Below are 22,299 nucleotides of genomic sequence, written 5' to 3' on the forward strand. Positions count from 1 at the left end.
TTTTCATCTCTATAAAATCTTTATGAGAATGATCTATGCATGCATTTTATGAAAATATAACAAGGGAACAGGCAGGCTTTCACAGATGATTTTCTACAGCAGACTGCATTTTCACAGTCACACAACTGATTGTAAAGTGTGGAGAATATAAAATCCTGCTGTGTCTATTGTTTATTAAGTTTTAAAAAGCATTTGACTCAGTAGAACAAAGGGCACTTTTCTACCATGTATTCTCCCATGTGTATGCTAAAATCAGAGACTATGGCAGATGTAATCCTGGAAATAACTTTGTTCAACAATTTTCTTAGTACCCATATGAAGCTAGTTATCAAGTGAGGAGACATACTTTGGTATGTCCATGTTCTATGGGAAGTATTCCAGGGATGACCTGAATGAATTGGGTATGACACTAAGGTCTCTGAAGGTTTCTAATCCTAAGGTAAAATCTGAATGTGTTCCACATGAATAGCAATGTTCTCTAGCTGCTTTATATGTGAATATTTTGTTTATAACAGTGAACTCTAGAATACAATAGAGATTCTTAAGGAAATGGATCATTTTGTGAATAGTCTGTTGCAATGGATAGACCACTGGACCTGAAGTCAGGAAAATCCATGTTTAAATATGGGCTCAGAGATTTACCAAGTGGATGATTTTAGGCAAGTCATTTAATACTTTGACTTAATTTCCTCACTTGTAAAATGGGGATAATAAAATCATTTCTTCTCAATGTTGTAATAAAGATTAAATGTGCTAGTATTTTTTAAAGCATTTAGCATAGACTGGGACATAGTAGGTGCTTTATGTATTATCATCATCATCTTTAGACTGGATTTTAGAATACATTACAGACTTGTAGAGAAATACTTTATTTTGAATGCATTGTGTTTAATTTATTAAACTCTAAAATACAACTGAATTACAGAGTTCTGCTCTATTTATGAATCTACTGAACTCTAGAATACAACAGATACTCCTTTAAGAGCCACAGCAAGGTATATAGTCTTATCCAAAAGGAACAGAATAGAAAAAAGGGAAGGGGAAATATCATTGTATGTACTTAGAAGAAATCTTTATGATGAAATCTAAATACTAGAAAAGACAAGTATAGTGGAGAGAATTTGAGTGAGGCTCAATAAAGGGAGATACAAAGGCAATAGTGTTGTGGGATGATATTTAATACCATTTAAAATGAAAAAAATAGATAAGTTCATTAAACATATTATAATTTCTAAGAGATTTCAACTATCCAGATTTCTGATGGAATTTTTTTTTCTACCAAAACAGCTGATCAATTCTTGGCTTGCCTCAGTTAAAATTTCCTCCTTTAAAAGGTATAGGAAGTATTAAAGAGAACTGCAATTCTGAACTATACTTTGACTAACAAAGATGGGCTGGTTGCATAAATAGAAATAAAATGGGAATCTCGGGAGGATAATACCACTACATCTAGAAGATTGTGACAAGAAGGGGAGTTAAAAAGGTCACAGAGAGATATGTATCCTATACTTTACAAGGAAAGATTAAACCGTTTTTACAAAAAAAGGGCAGAATATGACGGCTGAAAATTCTACAGGGGAATTTGACCTACAGAAAAAGGAAAGTTGTGAAATAGAAAGTTCTGAGTCTATATGTAGAAATGATTATGATGAAGAAAAGGGTGAATTATCTAAAGAGACTAATGTGATTACACATGGAACTCATCAACCAACACAGATTAATAAAAGACATTTATAGAAATGGAAGAAAGGGCAGGTAATTGAGGATGAATTTAAAGGAGTAGGAAAGTACTGCAAGTATAGACCAGGGGTGCTTAAGTTTAAAATGAATTGAGGTTGGCAATGAATATTAAACAGATTTTAAAGAGGTTTTTTAAAAGCTATGTTGGGGGCAAAAGGGATATAAAAGAAGGGATAGCAATGTTTTTTTTCCTTGTTTCACCAGCACTTTCCCTTTAACCTCTAAGAATACCTTCCTTCTATTTTGAATGTGTTTTATAAGTGCCTATTTACTGTTATGCTATGTCCATCTTCTCTCCTTCCCAGCCTACCCATTAAAATGTAAGATTCTTGAAGGAAGGAACTATTTTTGCACTTTTGCTTTTCATTTTTTCACTAGGTCCCAACATTATACTTGGCACATAGTAAATATTCAAGAAGTATTTGCTGATTAATTGATTTTTTGGTATAGTTTAGATGTTGTTAAGAAACAATGTTGAATAGTTAACATGTATTGAACTACCTGCCATCCAGGGGAGGGCGGGAGGGGAAGGAGAGGAAAAGTTGTAACAGAAGGTTTTGCAAGGGTCAATGTTGAAAAATTACCCATGAATATGTTTTGTAAATAAAGAGCTATAATAAAAGAATTAAAAATTAAAAAAAGAAATGATGTTGAGAAGTCAGAATTATAAAGTCTTATTTTGCTTCTGTTTTTCTCTCAGTTTAAGAGGCCTGGAAATATTAATGAATAGGGAATCAAAACCCCAAATATGTGATTAGATAAAAGAATCTCTGGATGCATTAAATTATTTTGAGTCAGCCAGATCCATATGAATCATGCCTTCAATATACTCAAAAAAATGGTGGCTGAGCTATGATTACTGGTGATCTTTAAAAAGTTATGGAGAATGGGAGAGATACGTAATGCAATACTGGAGTTGAGAAAAATGTTGTCCTGAATTTAAAAAAAAAGCATGGTATTTTCAAACTATAGGTCTGTAAGCTTGACTTTGTTTGGTTCATGGAAAAATTATAGAAAATATATTTACAATGATGATAGCAGTGATTATTATCATCTCATTCTTCTCATCATAGTCGATTGATATTCTGATAGTTCTAGTCCTAGAACAGATCACTATCCTATTATTCTTTTATATTTAAAAGTCTCCAAACTATTGTGCAACAGAATAGAATAATTACTTTTTGTACTTGGATGAAATTATTGGAATGCTTTTCTTCTGTAGTCTCACTGAAAGCTCCTTGAGTATTATTATTGCTATTGGAATAGTTTGCAAAGGTTTAGAAAAAGAAGCACTGATAAATAAGAACCGTAAAAGCATAGATAACTAAGAATCAGAATAGATCATATCATGCTAGCTTTATTTCCCTTTTGGACAGGGTTACTAGAATTGTAAATCTAGGAGAATGAGAAAGAGGAAGAGGTAGTTATTAAGCACCACTATATGCCAGATATTGTATTAAGGACTCAATCTCATTCAGAATAATTAGAGACATGCTAGTATACCTATATTTCAGCAAAATGTTTGAGAGATGCTCATGGCTACCTTTGTGGACAAAATTGAGCGATACAGACTAGGCAACACTACATTAAGGCAGATTAGACATTGATTAAACCTGAAGAATAGTTCAGTGTCAACTTGGAGGCAGTCTTTAGTAGAACTGGGGATCTGTCACTTGCTGTGTCCTATCCAATATTTTGTGTCAAGAACTTTGATGAAAACATGAGGCCATGCTCAGTGAATTTTTAGATGACATAAACAAGGGAGAGACATGACTTCAGATAAAGATCTCAAAAGACCTCAAAAATTAGAATAGTGGGCTTAATCTAATAAGAAAGTTAATGAAACAGATGTAAAGTCTCATACTATGATTCCCTAAAAGCAGTTTCCTCATTATCAGACCACGTTAATGTTCTTTCAAGCTTTGAGTGATTCCAAATTTGAGAAAATACAATGATGTAGGTTCTATTGATAGGAATGGGAAAGGTAGTTAGAGGATTGGATTGGTGAGGCAATGGCTATTATTATCTGTTTCAAGAAGACTATATTGAGTTTTATGTGAATCTTCTATCAAGACAGAAATGTCAATTATTAATTTGAAAATTAATTTGAAAAGCCTAGCGTTCAGTGACATCAAAAGGTAAGTGCTCATCAAGGATGTCAAAGATGGGCTTTTTGCAGGTTTAACTAGAGGCCCTGCAATATTTCTTTGTAGATTGGGAATCTATGATTGCTTTAGAAAATAGATAAGGGTTGGCAAGCCACCTTCCACTTTTTCATCTCTTCTTCAGTCCTATCCTTTGAATTTTCTTTAGATTCTCTCTGCCTTGCTAACACAGTTGTTCTCATTCTTTTTCTTTTTAATTTCTCATTTATTCTCCCTTTTTTCTACTCTTTCTCTTTATAAGCCTAATTTTTTTACTTTTCCAGTATCTTCCCCTGTTCCCATGGCCTGCTAAATTATCTCCCTCTTTCTGTGTTTCTCTTTTCTCTGTCTCCACTGATATTATTTTTCCACATGTCCCATCTCTGTCCTTTCTCTCCTTTAGAGATAAATATTTAAATTCAATAACTTTAATCCTCATGTTTTTCTTATGCATACAAATTTGGTAGGCCCATTCCCAAGAACCCAACATGAAAACAAAGAAAATCTGAGGGGCTTAGGTTACTGCTTCTCCTTCCTACTCAGAAAGTGTCAGGCCCTCTCATCCTCCATTCTATGTCATGCAATAAAATTGAATATAGAATGTTAGAGCTAAAAAGGATTTTAGTCCATACTTAGTTTAACTATCTTCATTTAACATACAAAATATCTGGGACTTGGGTACTAGGTGGTACAGAGCCAGGCTTGAAATTAGGAAGAGTCATGTTCCTGAGTTCAAATCTGGACTCAGACACTTACTAGCTATGTGAGCCTAGGCAAGTCACTTAACCCTGTTTGATTCAGTTTCTTCATTTGTAAAGTGAGTTGGAAAAGAAAATGGCAAATCCTTCTAGTATCTTTACCAAGAAAACTCCAAATAGGGTTGTGAAGAATTGGACATAACTGAAACAACTGTACAACAATAACAAATTGAGGAACAGAGGAGGGAAGGAATTCATTCAAAGTCATGCAGATAATTAATGGCAAAGCTCAGATCAGAGGCCAGGTCTCCTCACTCTCGGGCCAGTGTCCCTGGGTATCACCCCAGAGAGGTCATTTCTTGAAAACAGTGCCATTATGAAAATGTTGGTTCAAAGCAATAGATGATTTTAGTATACATCTGAATTTGAGTAAAAATGTATGTGTGAGTGTGTATGTGTTGGGGGGGAAGGGGAGTGCTCTATGGAAAGATGAATAAAAATATGACTTTCTCTGTTTCCTTTTTCATGATGGTGCCGCTGTAGCTGGGGGTCATCAAAAAAAGTCAGAGCTTTTATGTGCAGCAATAAAATGGGAGCAGTATTTCTCTCCCTGCTCACCCAGGGGAGAACCTTTGCAATCAACTTGTCCTCCAAGTCACCTCTGGGAGAAATGATTCTTCCTCTTCATTCCTCCTTAGAGAGGCATTAAAAACTCCCTCAACCTTAAGGTTCTGGGAGCCCAAGGTAATATTAAAATGATAATGGGGGAGGGGTCATCACTTCAGAGTGAGGATGGAGGGATCAGGGAATGTTAGGCAGGCTTCTTTGGGGCAGGGAGATGGATACAGAAGAGATAGTTCTTTGAACCAAAGGGATTGAGGAATGAATCTGCAAATTTAGGATCTGAAGCAATGGACTGGAAATCGATAGATCTGGGTTCCAGTTCTACCATTGCCTTGATATATGGCTTTGGGAAAGACACTTCTTGACATTCCATCTCAGCTTTCCCATTTGCAAAATGAAAGAATTGGACTAGGTGCATATTCCATGTGCTATGGACCTAGGCAGAATAGTGGATTAGAGTGCTAGACTTGGTGTCGGAAAGTCCTGAGTTCAAAGCCTTCTTCACACACCTATTAGTTGTGTGACCCTGGGTTTACTTAGCCTGAGTTTTCTCATATATAAAATGAGAATAAAAATAGTGCTTATTTCTAAATGTGAGACTTCAATAAGATAATAGATTTAAATACTTTACCAACCTTGTAGCCTACATAAATGTTAGCTGCCACTACTATTATTATGTTCTAATATTCTATGAAGATTTTTCCCAGCTCTAATATTATAGATTTTATAACTTAATTCCCTTTCCCACTGTAACATTCATCTTACATGTTAAAACGTTAAAATGTTCTCAGTTCTAAGGGATATGCTAGCTCTGACTTTCTATGTAATTCTGTTTTTTTTTAAAATTATTGTGCGCTCCCAAACATTATATGCTCTATGTTCTAACACTGTGTATTTAAACATCCCTTTTAGTCTTATTTTTTTGTCTGAGAGACTCTTCCAACTCTAACACATACTGTGTTCTAATATTCTTCATTCTATTTTCAAGGTCATCCCAACTGTTATATTTTGTGTTTTTTGTTCAAACATTTTAGGTTCTAAGGCTTTTTTTTTTCATATCTAACTTTTTAATGCTCTTTCTAACATTCTGTTTACTAGGTTCTAAGGTTCTCTCTATCCCTGGTATTCTATTACATTTAATTACACATCTGGCTTCAAAGCCATGCTCCTGACTGTCTGCCCTTGTTTAGTGGCAAATGTTGATTAACAAGTGTGAAAGAAGGGATGAAGAGATCCGCATGAAAAAGTGGCACATGGGCCTAGGGATTGGGTACTTTACAAATTAGATTTCTTCACTCTTGGCTCTGTGGCCTCCAACAACAACCCTGGGTTTGGAAGGATTTCCTGATATTTTTGGTCTTTCTTCGGAATGAGAGATGCTTTAATGTCTTCTTCTAGGGTGATGTTGATGCCCTAAAACTTTTTCTGGCTCAAAATGAACTTTGAATGGCAGGCTTGGGAAAAGAGCTGCCTAGATATGCTTGCTAGGGTCCAGGTCCTAGGGCACATGGTCTGGATGATGCATTTTGTTATGAGATCTTTGAGAAAATCCTGCTTCTAAAGATTCAGGCAGGTAAAGTTGCCAGCAACATCAGATTGAAGGATTTAGAGCTGAAATGAGTCTTAGTGATGATACAATTCATTTTATAAATGGAGAAATTGATGTTCAGAACGTGGTTTGTCCAAGATTACATGGATATTAGGAAACATCCAAGATATTAATCTGGGACCTCTAATTTCAATGCTTCTTCCCCATCCCCACTATCCCAGTCTAGTCTGGTATCACCTTTTTTATGTGCAAGGTACTACTAATAATATACAATAGCCTGCTCCTTTTCTGCTGAATGCTTCTCCAATGTCCTTTTAGTCATGCATAAAATGTTAGCATTGGATATTATTGTTTCTTTGGAATGATAAAGAAACTTAGACTCAGGGAAAGAGTTAATTGATTGGTCTTAGGTTGCACACCAAGTTAAGGATAGTTTCAGGATACCTCCATTTTCCCAGCCTTCACATCTCTATAATTCAGGTCCATGTCAAGGGATGTACATGTATATTGATTGGACCATTCTGACTCCTAACTTCTCTATCTGGTTGTGAATCCTCTCATTTTGGTTTATCAAGGATCACAAAGCAGAGAATATTGAATCCAGAAGGTACTTTGGAACCTAGAGAATCAAATGTCAGAGCTGATGTTTTAGATTCTCACAATTTCAAGGGACCTAATTTAATTTAAATGTTACTGATACACAAATCCAATTTTACAAATGCTCAATCAAAAAAGCAGTCTTCATTTGAAATATCTAAGCACAGGAAAACCAGTACTTCCCAGGAGACTCACATATGGAACTATGAACAGACATAGAATGTCAGAGCCTTAAAAAATCTAAGAATATAGGATATAGAATTTTAAAGTCATAAAGAACCTTCAAACACAGGAGAAGGACTATCAGAGTAGAGGAAATTGCAGAGAGCATCTCACCCAATCCTTGGAAAGTAGACCAATCCCTTTTCTATATAAATGAGTCTTACTCTATTGGAAAGATTCTGGGGGAAACAGAAAAAAAGTTGATTCATTTTTGACAACCTGCTGTTTGTTTATCCCTCATTGGAAGACTGAGGTAGGGGTTGATGGATAGAAAGCAAAACACACCTTCCCCCTGTACCCCAGATGCTTGAGTTGGTGGAACTGAAGATTTAGGGGGAGGGGAGTGTTATTTTTTCAGCTCAAAAGTTATGTTTCTCAATATGTTGTGGTCTAAATTTGAAATCCTGGAAATATCTTCCAGGTTAAAAATAACATACTCACAACAACACAACAGTTACATCAAATACATACAGAGAAACACATGCATAGTGTATCTCCTCTGATTCTCTGAGACTGACTCTCCTCACTTTCCTTTTTTTTTTAGAGTTTATCACTTCATCCAGGAAACTTTCCTTACATCTATTCTCCTTCCCAGTAAAAGTTATCTTTTAAGATTCTGATTTTTTATAGCTGTTATCTTTGTCTACTTTTTTTTTCCACTTCTAACTCTTCCTTAGATCTTACTTAACTCTCTATGGACTTGTGTTCTGATCACTGAGAGCTCCTCATCCAAGGCAACCTACCTACACCTTCTAATCTACACTAACTCTTGTCTACATTCTCATAAAAATCCTTCAAAGAAAATTAATCTCATATTCTAGCATCCTTCATCTTCATCTCTTGACATTAAATGTAAAACTGTTGATCAGCCATTCTTAAATGTTGCTATTTAAGTGCCATTTCCATCTTCCTGTATCAAATTTCTCTAATATTCTACACCCATTCCTCATGCACATTTATTGGTGATATATTACAATTCAATCATTCCCATTATGTATCCTTTCATTGCCTTTTAGGTGATTTCCAATCTTAATTCTTCAATTCTGTCAAATACTATGATCTGAAGTCATACAGGATCAATAGAAAGGTATTGATATTTAAAATATAGTTCATTTCAGGGAAAAACTTGGTTATTAAAAACTTTGCTCACTGCTATCTCCATTCAATTTGGTAGATATTTCCTTGTCTATTAGTAGTATTTGTCCAAGATATATGTACTGATGGATTAGGTTCGTGGATTATCTATTAAATCACATATCACAGTCTGGACTAGCTAAACTAAACTCTTTTGAATGATTAGTGATTTAGTTTGGGAAACTTTGCAATGTTCTGGAATGTAAGGCAATTGGAACAATGCCATCTTTAAACAGAAATATTTCGAGTACCTCCCCATATGTAAGGAGTCTCTCTCTCTTCAATTTGAATTCCTCTGGACACTATCCATGACAGTGGCAAACATATTTGGTAAGCCTATGTCTCTCTGCTTTACGCCTCACATTATAAACAGAAGATTGAACAAAGTTATTTCTCTATTTGTATATTTCAAGAAATCTTGGATGATTTTAATCTAATTATGGAAGATAACTTGTTGGAGGAGCTCCTAGAAGTCATTTTTTAAAATCACATAAAATATATTTTTAGTCAGCAAACAATAAGCAGAGTGTGATCTTGTATTCCTTGTACCATTTAATCCATGCAAAGATATTATTTACTGTAGAATATAATTTGTGAAAACCTTCTTGTTCCCTTTTCATTCCATTATAAAGTATCACTTCAGTACACATGTTGATTATTCTCATAAAGATTTTGCAGAGCTGGAAAATAACCATATTAATTCATGGCTATTGATATTTTCTCAGGTGACTTTCTATGTTCCTCCAACTGCAAATCTTAGTAAGATCAGTGATTCTTGCTCCTCCCCTTTGTTGCAAGCATTTGTTATTCTTACAGAATATATTTTTATAGAAATCTTAAGAAATAACATCCCAATTCCATAAAATTATGTCTCTTCCTGTATGGATCTTTTCTTGTTATGCTTAGTGACAATCAGAGGCTCTTCCCATATTAGTTTTCTCCAAGAGAACCATTTTCATTTCCTCATGTAGCAACACCTAGGGACCTCTGATATTACATTGTTTGTGATGGTTTTAATTTAGTAGTGGAAAAATAATTTGTTTTTTTAAAAAAATGTCTATAGATCATTTCCATTTTTCATCTGTTATCCTCCTTCTACTTCTCCATCCTTAAATATCCTCCAGATGACATGGCTTACTTGTGTTCCTCATTTAATTTTCTGCTCCTTGCTTATTATTATTTTATGATGTGATACTAAGTCTAATCTTCCTCTATCCCACTATATAAGATTTCACAAATGAATTTATATTTTAAACTAACTTGGATGACATATCTCTTTGTATTTTTTTTTTTTTTGGTTGGAACAGTTTCTAGATTCTTTTTGTATCCTCATTATAGTGCTTAAGTCTACTCCTTTTTCTCCTATACCTTCAACCCCCTATACCTTAGTCTGTCCCCAAATCATCATTCTTGTTCCAGCTACATGATTTATTCTTCCAAATCTTGACCTCTTGATGAATTGGTTCAACCTTGCGTTATTCTTAAAATTGCTCCTTGTCCAATCTTTAATAATGCCTTGCCAAATCTCAATTTCATTCATCTGCTTCCTGTACTTCTAGGCATAGAATAGATGATTGGGACTGGGAAAGATTATAAAACTTCTGACTGGATCAGGTTTCTAATTTTAATTGGGCTCTCACCACAGCAAAATAATGCCATTGATCTTCCCTAATTGATTTCCCTCTCTACTAATCTCAGTGTTTGTTTTAAAGCTTCTTTTCTTCCTTTTTTTATTAAAGTTTTTTATTTTCAAAACATATGCAAGGATAATTTTTTCAACATTGAACCTTCAAAAACCTTCTGTTCCAATTTCGCCCCCTTCTCTCCATCCGCTCTAGATGGCATGTAATCCAATATATGTTAAACATGATAAAATATGTTAAATCCAAAATAGACATACATATTTATATAATTATCTTGCTGCAAAAAATCAGCAGAAAAATCAGATCAAGAAAAAAATGAGAAAGAAAATAAAATTCAAGTAAACCACAACAAAAAGAGTAAAAATGCTATATTATGATCCACCCTCAATTCCCATAATCCTCTCTCTGGGCGTAGATGGCTCTTCATCACAAGATCATTGGAACTGGCCTCAATTGTCTCATTATTGAAAAAAGCTGTGTCCATCAAAATTGATCATCATATAATCTTGCTGTTGCTATGTACAATGATCTCTTTGTTCTGCTCATTTCACTTAGCATCAGTTCATGTAAGTCTCTCCAGGTCTCCCTAAAATCGTTTGTTATAGGACAATAATATTCCATTACATTCATATACCATAACTAATTCAGCCATTTTCCAATTGATGGGCATCCACTCAGTCTCCAGTTTCTGGCCACTACAAAAAGGGCTGCCACAAACATTTTTGCACATATGAGTCCCTTTCCCTCCTTTAAGATCTCTTTGGTATATAAGCTCTGTAGAACTGCTTGGATCAAAGGGTATGCACAGTTTGATAGCCCTTTGGGCATGTTCCAAATTGCTCTCCGGAACAGTTGGATCTATTCACAGTTCCATCAACAATGTATTAGTCTTTCAGTTTTCTCACATCCCCTCCAACATTTATCATTACCTTTTCCTGTCATTTTAGCCAATTTGAGAGGTGTTTAGCAATATCTCAAAATTGTCTTAATTTTCATTTCTCTGATCAATAATAATTTAGAATATCTTTTCATATGACTAGAAATGGTTTCTATTTATTCATCTGAAAATTGTCTGTTCATATTTTTTGATCATTTATCAAATGGAGAATAAGCCTTTTTTCTTCTCAAGATTTACATATCAATCACTTCACCACTTCACCACCCTCTCAGTAGAAGATCTCACCTTACAATTATCTTGAGAAAAAAAGCAAAGGCCACTTTACCCAGAGCTTTTCAACCAATCTTCTTCATCTCCCATCCCTGTCACCATCTATCACTGTTTTAACTTTCACTCTAGTCTTTGATGAAGAGGTGTTCTTTCTTGGTGGCTCAATGTCAAATCTTTTACCTTTACCTCTGATCTTATCCCTCTCATTTTTCCCCCAGTAGATTGTCTCAATTATTTCCACTCTGCTCCTAATCTTCAGTCTATCTACTTGTTTCTTTCCTACTGCCTGCAAACATCTCAAAACTTATTTTATCTTAAAAAAATCTCACTAGGTACTATAATTTTCTATTTCTTTTGGCTATTATCTTACATCCCTCATTCATATCTCAGATAATGAAAAATTTCCTTGAAAAAGCTATCTACATTTATGGCCCCCATTTCTCCTTTTACTTATTTTTAAGCTCTTTTGCAGTTTGGTCCCTGACCTGGTCATTCAGTTTAATTTGCTTTTACCTCAAGTCTCTTCCAACTTCAATCCATTTTCTACATGGATGCCAAAGCAATTTTCCTAAAGTTTCAGTCTGACTATATCATTTCCACCTACCTTAATAAACCCAATTGGATATTCATCACCTCCAGAATAAAATATAAATTCTTTGGGGGCATTTAGTGCTTTCCTTAACTTAGCCCCAGCTTTAATTTTCAGTCTTCTTATGTGTTATATTCTCCTTTCATATACTCTACAACCTAGGCATAATTGACTTATTTGCAGTTTTTCACACATGACACTCTAGCTCTTATCTCCATTAATTTTCACTTATTATATCTTTCATGCCTGGAATATTTCTCCTATTTACCTTTACCTCTTCAAATTCCATGCTTTCTTGCTTCAAGATTCAGGTCAAGCACCATCTTCTTCAAGAGGCTTATCTATAGTGCTTCCTTCTTTAAGATTACTTTCTACCTTATATTCTGTCTATGTGTTATATATAGCTAGTTTTTATGTATTGTCTTTCTATTAGAATGTAAGCTCCTTGAGGTCAAAGACTGTTCTCCCCCCCCCCCCCCATAATTCTAGTGTTTAGCCTAGTATCTGATACATGATAATGATGCAATAAACATTCTTTTGGAAATTGTGAAAGTTGGTTTTTCTTCTTTTATCCATTTCACATTTATTTTTTGCTCTAAACTTATTTATATAGTGCTTTCAATTTTGTGGTATTTTTCTCACTTTTATTCATTCTTCTAATATAGTATTGTTTTTGATCCTTTCTCTAGCAAGTCAATGCTTGGTCTATACATAAGATAACTAATTTGGAGATGACTCTCATAGTGGTAATAGTGTTTCTTTTGTTGCAATGTAATTTTTTTCCTCTGTGAAAATATTAGATGATCATAATTTCCAAGTCCTTCTGACTTTGTTCTTGGAATAAGTACTCAGGATCAATAGGCATAAACTTTCTTAACAACCTACAATCATTTGACTAGTCTTACTTTTTATTCCCAAGCCATCTTTTCCAGCATACACACATACATGTACATATGCATAAGTTTATATGTGCATATGTATAAATCTATATCTATGCCTATCTATCTATATATCTAATCCACATCCCACTTTTTCATTGAAATCTTTAACATTAAAGGATATATATATTTAATTGGGATTGTATCAAGTTTCTTATTGAATTTTTCTACCTCCCAACAAACTTCAATAACTTTTAGCACATATAAAACACATTATCTTTATAGTAGTCTTTAAAAGACATGCTTATTATGAGCAACACAGCAAGAAATAATCAATTATCCCATGAAGTGCTGTTTCTTCTTATGTATAGTTGCAAGGTAAAAACAATTTCTCTAATTCTTTTATCTGAAGTGCAACCTGTGAGCCGCTCTTCCTTTGAGCTACAACTTTCTTTTGTTTTATGGTTTCATTTATAGTGAGAATATCAAGATTTGTATGATCTATTTCTATCAGTAGGGAGTCTACTTGCAAACTTTTTTCTAGCACACGGATCTTACATTTATAATACCCAAAGTTAAATGGATGTTTATAAATGATCTAAAACCTTAGGAAACTGCCATTTTTCCTATAACTTTGCCAGTTTTATGATAAAAGCAGAAAGGAAAGCCTTGTACTAGTGAAAATCATTAAATGTATTTTTTTACCTCTTTGGTTTATAGGTTGCCTTGGTCAAAAATTTCAAAGACAAGTGACCAGTTTATTAACCATGAGCCTTTTCCTATTTAGCTAAGTTTATGTATGTATGTATATATATAGAGAGAGGGAAGGGTGAGGGAGGAAGAGGGAGAGAGAAAAACAGAGAGGGGGGAAGGGAGGGAAGGAGAGAGGAAGGGAAGAAGAGAGAGGGAGAAAAGGAAGGAGGGAAGAGAGAGAAGTAATACATAAATGTGTAACCCATGCCCTCAGTCCCTCATGGTTTACATGGACCTTATTCTGCTTCTAACTTAAAGAAGATATTCAAACTTCTTTGGCTTGTTGTTCCAGTTTGGAATTACTTCATCAATGTCTTCTAACATGATCATAGTATAACTAATGTCTGGGTTTATTCAAGTGTGGGTAAAAGGGGTTCTTAGTTTCCATAGAATGCTCATTATAATATGGTATCAGTTTTGAAATGTATTTTATTTCACACCACAGAAAATACAAATAATGCAAAGTACTAAAAGGACCTCCTAAACAAATACAGAAGGACACAAATAGCTCAAATATCCCATCAGCTCCCTTCTACATCCCTGGAGGGAATTCAGTTTGCAGATTCTATTAAGGCAATGCTCTGACATTCTGGAGGAACTCCTTGGTCCCACAGGGTCCTATCCGTGCTGGCAGAATCCTGTTCCCTTGGAAGGTGAGTATGCTCTTAGAGCTGCTGAACAAGCAAACACCTTTCAGTTGGAGTAATACTCTCTGAATAACTCATGGGTTTTGCTCACCAATTTAGGAAGTTAGCAGCATTGGGGCTAGGGGATTTTTTTCCCCTTTTCTCTTCTGCTGAGCACAAATTATCAGGAAATCTTATTTAAGAAGACTGAGAACCAGTGCATACAATCCCACCATGTCCTTCTGCAAAATTCTCTTAATATGGTTGATTCTCTCTCTTGTATTGAAAAAGTCTACCCTGAGTCTTCTAATGTCTCTCTTGTATTCAGAGAAGGAGAGGGAAAAGCAGAAGTCAGATGAGAATTCCTCTCTACTTCCTACTACCACCTGCTTCCACTCACCTAAGTGCCTCATCATGTGCTTTTGCCATGATTTGACATTATGTGCTCCTTGAGGAGAAGAAATTGTAGAAAGTCACAGTTTCCTCTGAAACCAAATGCAAATACATGTTGACTCCTGTGATGTGTTCCTGAACCATACTGTCATCACCTGCTCCTGGAAGAGGAAACTGCTTAGGGATTTATTCCTTACTACCCCCATTTTCCTGAATGTAGGAGTGAATTGCTGTGGGTTGTTCTGTCTTCTTGAAGTCCCAGAACAAGAGAGAGCTAGTTGATCAGTCGGCTAGTTTTTAGAGACCTTGGAGAGCTCTGCTGGAAACAGCCTATTTGCTTTAGTTTAAATTTGCTTTGGTTAAATATGAAATGCAACCATCAAGGTGGCAGTAGGCATATTTACATTTCTTGGAGGGGGAGGTACCTCCAAAATCTCACATACTATTTTATTAGGTTTATCAGGTTGATCAGAGATTCCCCTGATTGGACCCTATCCCTTTGCAAAAAGATTGTGGAAAATGATGAAGGAGAGAGAATGGCTTTAGGTGATATTCTGTATGTACTTTATGTCACTCCCTTAAGTGATAGATTGTATTAAGTAAAGGGGTTAGGAGATGGCTTAGGCCACTTCTGTATGAGTAAATCAAGACTTACTTAAATAGACTACCTACTTCCTAGATGGATAAAGGGGAGCCAATATATAAGAGGAAAGAATCAAACCTCAGGAAGAAAGCATTGTGATATAGTAGAAAGAATACTGAATCTATTGTTAAGAGATCTGAATTCAAAGCACAGATTCAATATCTGTTGATATTGTCACCTTTGGAAGTCATTTCTCTTTCTGTCTAACTTCCCCTGTAAATTGAGAGGAGTTGGACTCAAACTCTTTATCTCCCCAGTAGCTCTAAATACTACAATAGCAGAATTGAGCTCTGAGCAAGAGACACCACAAAGCTCAGAATGGGTAGGGGATCTTGGGGAAGGGCAGGAGGAGTATGAATCTTGTAAAATCATAGGGATAAACGAAGTTTACTCCCCAACTCCTCTCCCATTATATGCCTCGGGGGGGCGGTGTTATCTTTTGATTTTTCTATATTGTCTTTCACCTCCCATCTTAGATAATCATATCAGTCTGGTAAAGTTTAGCTCAGGCTCTACCTCTCTTTTTGTCTTCCCCGATTATTTTTATACATTTTCCGACCAAATGATTTTTAATTATGCCATCTGCACATTAAAGAACTTCTTCTTTGGCTCGTTTGTGTTCACCATTAGTCTCTTCTCTATTTCCTGAAAGTACCTTCTTTATATTGCTATTTAGTTTATTCAGATTATTTGTGACCCTGTGTAGAGTTTTCTTGGCAAAGATACTGGAGTGTTTTCCCATTTCCTTTTTCAGCTCACTTTGCAGATGAGGACACTTAGGCAAACAGAGTTAAGTGACTTGATCAAGGTCATCCAGCTACTAAGTGTCTGAGGCCAGATTTAAACTAAGGTTTTCTCCTGTTCTATCTAGTGTACCATCTAGCTGCCCCCAATTCCTTTCTATACTTACCTGAATCCTGATTAATCTGAAGTAGCAGCTTTTTCTCAGAAGCCTTTGCCATTTCTTATTTTCCTGAAATCTTTTACCACTTGTTGCTTGAAGGCATGAAGATCTGATAGTGATCATAATGATGATACAGATGATGAAAATGAAAAAAAAATGGTGTTGATGATGGCTCTACTGCTGTCAACCATATTGCTAGTGAAAGCAAGATGGGCATGGGAATTTGGAGAGTGATGACAGCGATTATGGTAGTGTGGCTGTGGTTATGGTGATAGTCATTATGGCAATGGTGATGATAACTATGGTAATGGTGTTAACAAGACAGTTATACTGCTGATGATATTGATAATGAGAATGATGGTTAAAGTAGTGTTGGAGAGATATACATGTGTTTAATCATAATGGTACTGATTATGAAGATTTTTCCTGAGATGGAGGGGATAAGAGGAATGGACAGCATGCCATGTGAACATCATCAGGGCTCAGATAAATTGGTGAAATTTAATCTGAAGAAGTGAACGCCTCTTAGAATTGTAGATAAAGGAGAAAATGTGATCTATAGTTTCGAATATGTGAATGACAATGATGGGCAAAAGTGTTTTTTCTGTGTTGCCTTGAAAAGCAAAAACTATGGTCACTGGGAGTGGGGAAAAAGTTAAAAGGAGGCCAATTTTCACTCATACAAGAGAGAACATCCTATTAATAATAGCTTTCATACAGAGGAATGAGATACTTTGGGAGATAGAGTAATTTTTTTCATTGGAGATGCCTAATTTGAAATCAAATGATCACCATTTGGAGATGCTATAGATAAATTTCATACTTTGAGTTGGTGTTAAATTACAAGATTTTTGAGGTTCCTCACTACCCTTTTTTGTTTATGATGCCTCATTTTGCCCAGATTAGGCTTGAAAGAATGGGTAGGTATCTATGACTATCTGAAAAAAAACTATCCTTGGCACTTGGGGTATGAACTATGTTTTCTCTCTCCTGGACTTGCCTTACCAGAGAACCTGGGGAAAGTACTACTTACACAAGAGTGAAGAAGCACTAATGATGTAATTTTAGATGTCACCAAATAGACAACCACCTGAGATCACAGACAATAAAATTTTAGAGATCTAAGGAAAAATGGAGGCCATTGTAGTATAATCCTGGACTTGGAATCTAGAAGACTTAAATTTACATACCAATTTAATTATCTATTACCTGGTGACAAAACATGTTGCCTAACTCCTCTCAGCTTCAGTTTTGTCACCTATGAAATGGTATAACAACATCTACCTTTTATAGGGTTGTTGTGCTGATTAAATAAAATAAGGCACATAAAGTACTTTGTAAACCTTAAAGCATGATATAATTGTTAGATATTATTAGAGGGGACTTTAGAGTAGCATCATCTTATACAGGAAAAAAACAAAGTCTCTCCTTTCCTACCCACAAAAGGAAAGTAATTTATACTATTATATAGTAAATTAGTCAAAGATATGGGACTAGAGATCAGGAAACCTGACTTTATAATCAAGGCTCTTTCTACTACAATGAAACTAACTCTCTTCACCTTCACTCAAGATCTTTCTTCATGGATCCAGAGTCCATGTACTCTAGTTATATAAGGACACATGTTCACAGCAGTATATAGCATTTGAGAACAATGTTAGGTGTAGGAGCTGGCAGCTATCAGGGAAAGAGAAAGGAGAGAGATAAAAGAAAAGAAAGGGAAAGGGAGATAAAAGAAAAAAGAGAAAGAGAGGGAAAGGGAAAGGGAGAAGGAGAGAGAGAAAAGAGAAAGGGGGAGGGAAGGAAGGGGAAAGACAGTAAGGGAGAGAGATAGACATAGACAGAGACAGAGACAGAGAGAGTGAAAGAGAGAGAGAGACACACACAGAGAGAGAGAAAGAAGAGATCAATCGAGTAGTTCTTATGGAGCTGGGATTGTTCATAAACTTTAATCAATTTAAAACCTATTTTCTGGATATTAAACTTTACTAACCATTTAATACCTTGGGACAAATCTGCAAGGAGACCTCTCAATTGCAGCAATCGTATTCCATGAAGGCAAATGGATCTGAAAGGGCCCACATTTATGTAACCCATAAAATATCTTACATCACTGCAAGAATCACTGAATTACAAGTTTTCAGATCTGCCAGTGTCCTCAGAGGGCATCTGGTTCAAGTACTTTTTAAATAGGACACTCTTCTGCAAGTGATATTCCATCCCTGTTTAAAGACTTCTGTGCTAAGGAGCCCACTATTGCTTGAAGACAGCCTTTTCCAATTTTGGACAGTTTGGGAAAATCATTGTCTAAAACTGTGCCTTTTTACAGATTCAATCCAATACTTCAACTTCTGCCTTGTGGACTTAATGTGAGAAGTCCAGATCCTCCTTCACATGACAGACCTCCAAGTCCTTGAAAATTACCTAAATCTTCTTTATACTAAATATCTATTTCATTCAAGGAAGTCTATGATAACATGGTTTCCAAATTCCTCACTATCCTTCTCTCTCTCTTCTAAATACATTCCAGCTTTTCAAGCCCTTCCTAAAATGTTCAGATCAAAACCAAACACACAATTCCAGTTTTGGTCTGGTCTGAAAAGAGAAAATTTTGTTATTATACCTCTCAAATAAGCCCAAGAGTATAGCTAGTATTTGTAGAGTGCTTGAAGGTTTGCAAAGAATTTTACATATATTATACTATTTTGTTCTCACAGCAACCCTGTAAAATAGGGATCTTCTCATCTCTGTTTTGCAGAGAAGGAAACTGAGGTTGAGAGAGGTTAATTTACTTGCTGTGGTTTATACAGCTATTAAGTATCTGAGGCATGATTTGAACTGCGTTCTTCTAGAACTCAAGTCTAGCATTCAATCCACTATACCACCTAAACATATAAACTTTTTGATTATCACATTTCATTGCCTACACCTATTGGACTTTCAGATCACTAAAAAAAAAACTGATTTTTTCAAACTGTTCTCTGAATATGTCCTCACATTGATTTTTTGAACTCAAATGGAATTTACTTTTATCCATACTAAATTTTGCTTTATTAGATTTGGTCATCACTTTTTTGTTCAAATAGTTTGTATTTCAACTGTCATCAAATAGATTACTTGGTCCTCCCAGTTTCTTTTCAGATAACTGGATTCTTGTTCTACCTCTTCTGAATGGTTTGCAGTACCCTGGATGTAATAATAAGTATTTGCTGATCAAATTGGATTGATTTAGGACAATGAAGATGTGCCCATTTTCCTTGCCAAGACGAACTCTTTATGTTCCCCCTTGATCCCATTATCTTCCCAATTTAGCAAAGTGCTCCCTCCAATTACCATCTTCTATCTTGCTTATTGAGAAGCTTTTCTTATGTACTACCTTATTCCTATTACTTACCAACATGTTGATGTTTCTCCCATCCTAAAACAAAAAACAAAACAAAACAAAAAACCCCATCACTTTATGTTATCCTCTTGGCTAGCTATTGTCCTTTTAATATTCTTTCCAGTTATAACATCTAGAAAATGGGGTGTGGGAACTAATCTAGCCAGTTCATCTCATAGGATTTTCAAGTTGGAATGGGTTGTTCACATAATCAGGTCTAGAACATATCTCCTTATTTCCAATACAGTTCTATAGCTTTGGGTGTGCCATGTTTTCTTTCTTAAGAATAAAAGGTAGGGAAAAACTATAGGTTTAATAGAGATTGAGTAACTCATTCAGCAAATATTTATCAAGCATCTAATATATTCCAGGCAATGGGCTCAGTACTGAAAAAGATGGAAGAGAAATTAGATTTTTTTTTCTTCTGGGTCTCACACAGCTGAATTAGAACCAATGGGAGAAAACTATAGAGACAGATGGAGATTTCACATAAGGGAAAAACTTCTTATTAATTAACACTTCCCAAAAGTGGAATAGACTTACCCAGAATCAGTTTTAGACTGCCTTACCCAGTAGTCAGTTTTCTTTCACATGAGATTTTTTAGGACACATATTTCTATATCTATGGATAGATAATTTATAAAGTAATTATTGTGTGTTAGGTACTGTGAAAAAAGTTGGGAATACAACTCTGATCTTGCTTATCAGATCAGAAAATTTATATTCTAATGGATGAAAATGATCTATAAGAGAACACTGAAAAGGAGAATGGTAGCCCCTGGGTGTGTGTGGTTAACAATAGTGTTGAGGGAGAAACATTGCTCTTTTGGGCAGAGTTTGAAGGGAGCATAATTATTAGGATGTTGTTTTTGTTGTATGTCCTTTGCTCTTGAAGAACAGCATGACAGCAAGAAAGTGATGCCTTTTTTTTTTTTGTTCAAATATTTTGTATTTTCACTGCCATTCAGTTTGTAAGCCTCAAATGGAGGTATCAGGAAGGAATTTACTAATTAGAGGAGAAGGAGGAAACCATAGTAGTGGAGCCATGTTTGAAAAAAAAGTTTTAGATGGCTACCTTTTAAAATGTTATATAGAACTGATTTTTTGTTGTAGTATTTGTAATTCCTTCAAACATTTATATTCTGTGATTCTATTGGAGCCTGTTTATGTTTATGTTTAACTGTTAAGGTCTCTGAATCTATAGAACCATATCCACAACTCAAGAGGCTTCAGAAGACAACTTTAATGGAAAAACAGAGATTTACTAAGTATTTAAAACTATAAGAAAGTTAGAACTTAGACTTTAGAACTTAATAATCATGATTGAAATGTATATAGCTCTCATAAAATGTTGGCAAAATTCTTTAAATGCACTATTGCACTTGAAAGTCCCAACAACTTTGAATGCTAAGTATTGAGACAGTGTCCCTACTTTACAGATGAGAAAACTGAGAGGGAGAAAGATTAAATAATTTAACCAGAGTCACATCCAAATTGAGTATCTGCTTTATTAACTACCTCTTTATCTTAGAACACAGAAGAAAGAATATTAGAATTGAAATGACTTTAAAACCTAATGTTAAATGTTAAACCTAAATGTTAAATGTTAAAATGTTAATGTTAAATGTGAAAAATATAGAAAAATATGGGACAGCTAGAGGGCATAGTGGATAGAGTATTGGATGTGGTTTCAGGAAGACCCATCTTCCTAAGTTCAAATGTGGCCTCAGATATTTACTAGTTGTATGACTGAGAAAATCACTTAACCCTGTTTATCTCCATTTTTCATCTGTAAAATGAGCTGGAGAAGGAAATGGCAAACCATCTCAGTGTCTTTGCCAAGAAAACCCCAAGTAGAGTTACAAACAACTGGACATGATTGAAAAATTGATTGAACAACAATGATAGAAAAATATAGAATGTCAAACCCAGAAATTGATTATAGAGAGCATCAAGTTCAATCCTTTCTTCTTCTTCTTCTTCTTCTTCTTCTTCTTCTTCTTCTTCTTCTTCTTCTTCTTCTTCTTCTTCTTCTTCTTCTTCTTCTTCTTCTTCTTCTTCTTCTTCTTCTTCTTCTTCGAAGAAACTGTGGTGCAGAGAGGGGCAAGTTGCTTGTCTAAGTCATGTGCTTTATTAGTGGTAAAGCTAAAACAACCCAATGTGGCTTTTTCCCCACCACATCACCTTAATCTCCTCTTCACTTGAACAATCTGTGAAGTCTCTCTCCTTTCCTTCCCTTGGTACTCTGTTCTCCATACCTCCTCCTTTCTGCTCCTGTTATGAGAACATTTCTTATTCATAGAGCATGAGAAGTGTCCTGGGAGCTTTACAAGGCCATAAAAGGCAGCATTGCTGAAAATAATTCAGCCACCCAATGTTATTGCCCAAGGTCTGGGGCCCACATGGCCTTTAAACAAATTGGTTGAAAAGTGAGACTCTCCAATAAACTGACTCTTTTTACTGTGTGGAGATCATCCCTATTCTTTGCTTTCCTTCCCCTCAACTTCTACTAGGAAAAATGCAAATGAACTGAAAAATATCAACACTGACTATCATTTTTTTCCTTTCTCTTTTATTAAGTTTGAAGGAATATAACACTTATTGCTGGTCAT

General features: G+C 35.2%; 1 pseudogene; it reads right to left on the minus strand.

Moving 5' to 3' along the window:
- Window positions 1–16,363, minus strand: part of LOC127547858 (ferritin heavy chain-like) — a 68,937-nt pseudogene extending 52,574 nt beyond the window's left edge.
- Window positions 16,364–22,299: the final 5,936 nt, after the last annotated feature.

This window comes from Antechinus flavipes, chromosome 1 (assembly GCF_016432865.1).
Source record: "Antechinus flavipes isolate AdamAnt ecotype Samford, QLD, Australia chromosome 1, AdamAnt_v2, whole genome shotgun sequence".
Taxonomy (NCBI): Eukaryota; Metazoa; Chordata; class Mammalia; order Dasyuromorphia; family Dasyuridae; genus Antechinus; species Antechinus flavipes.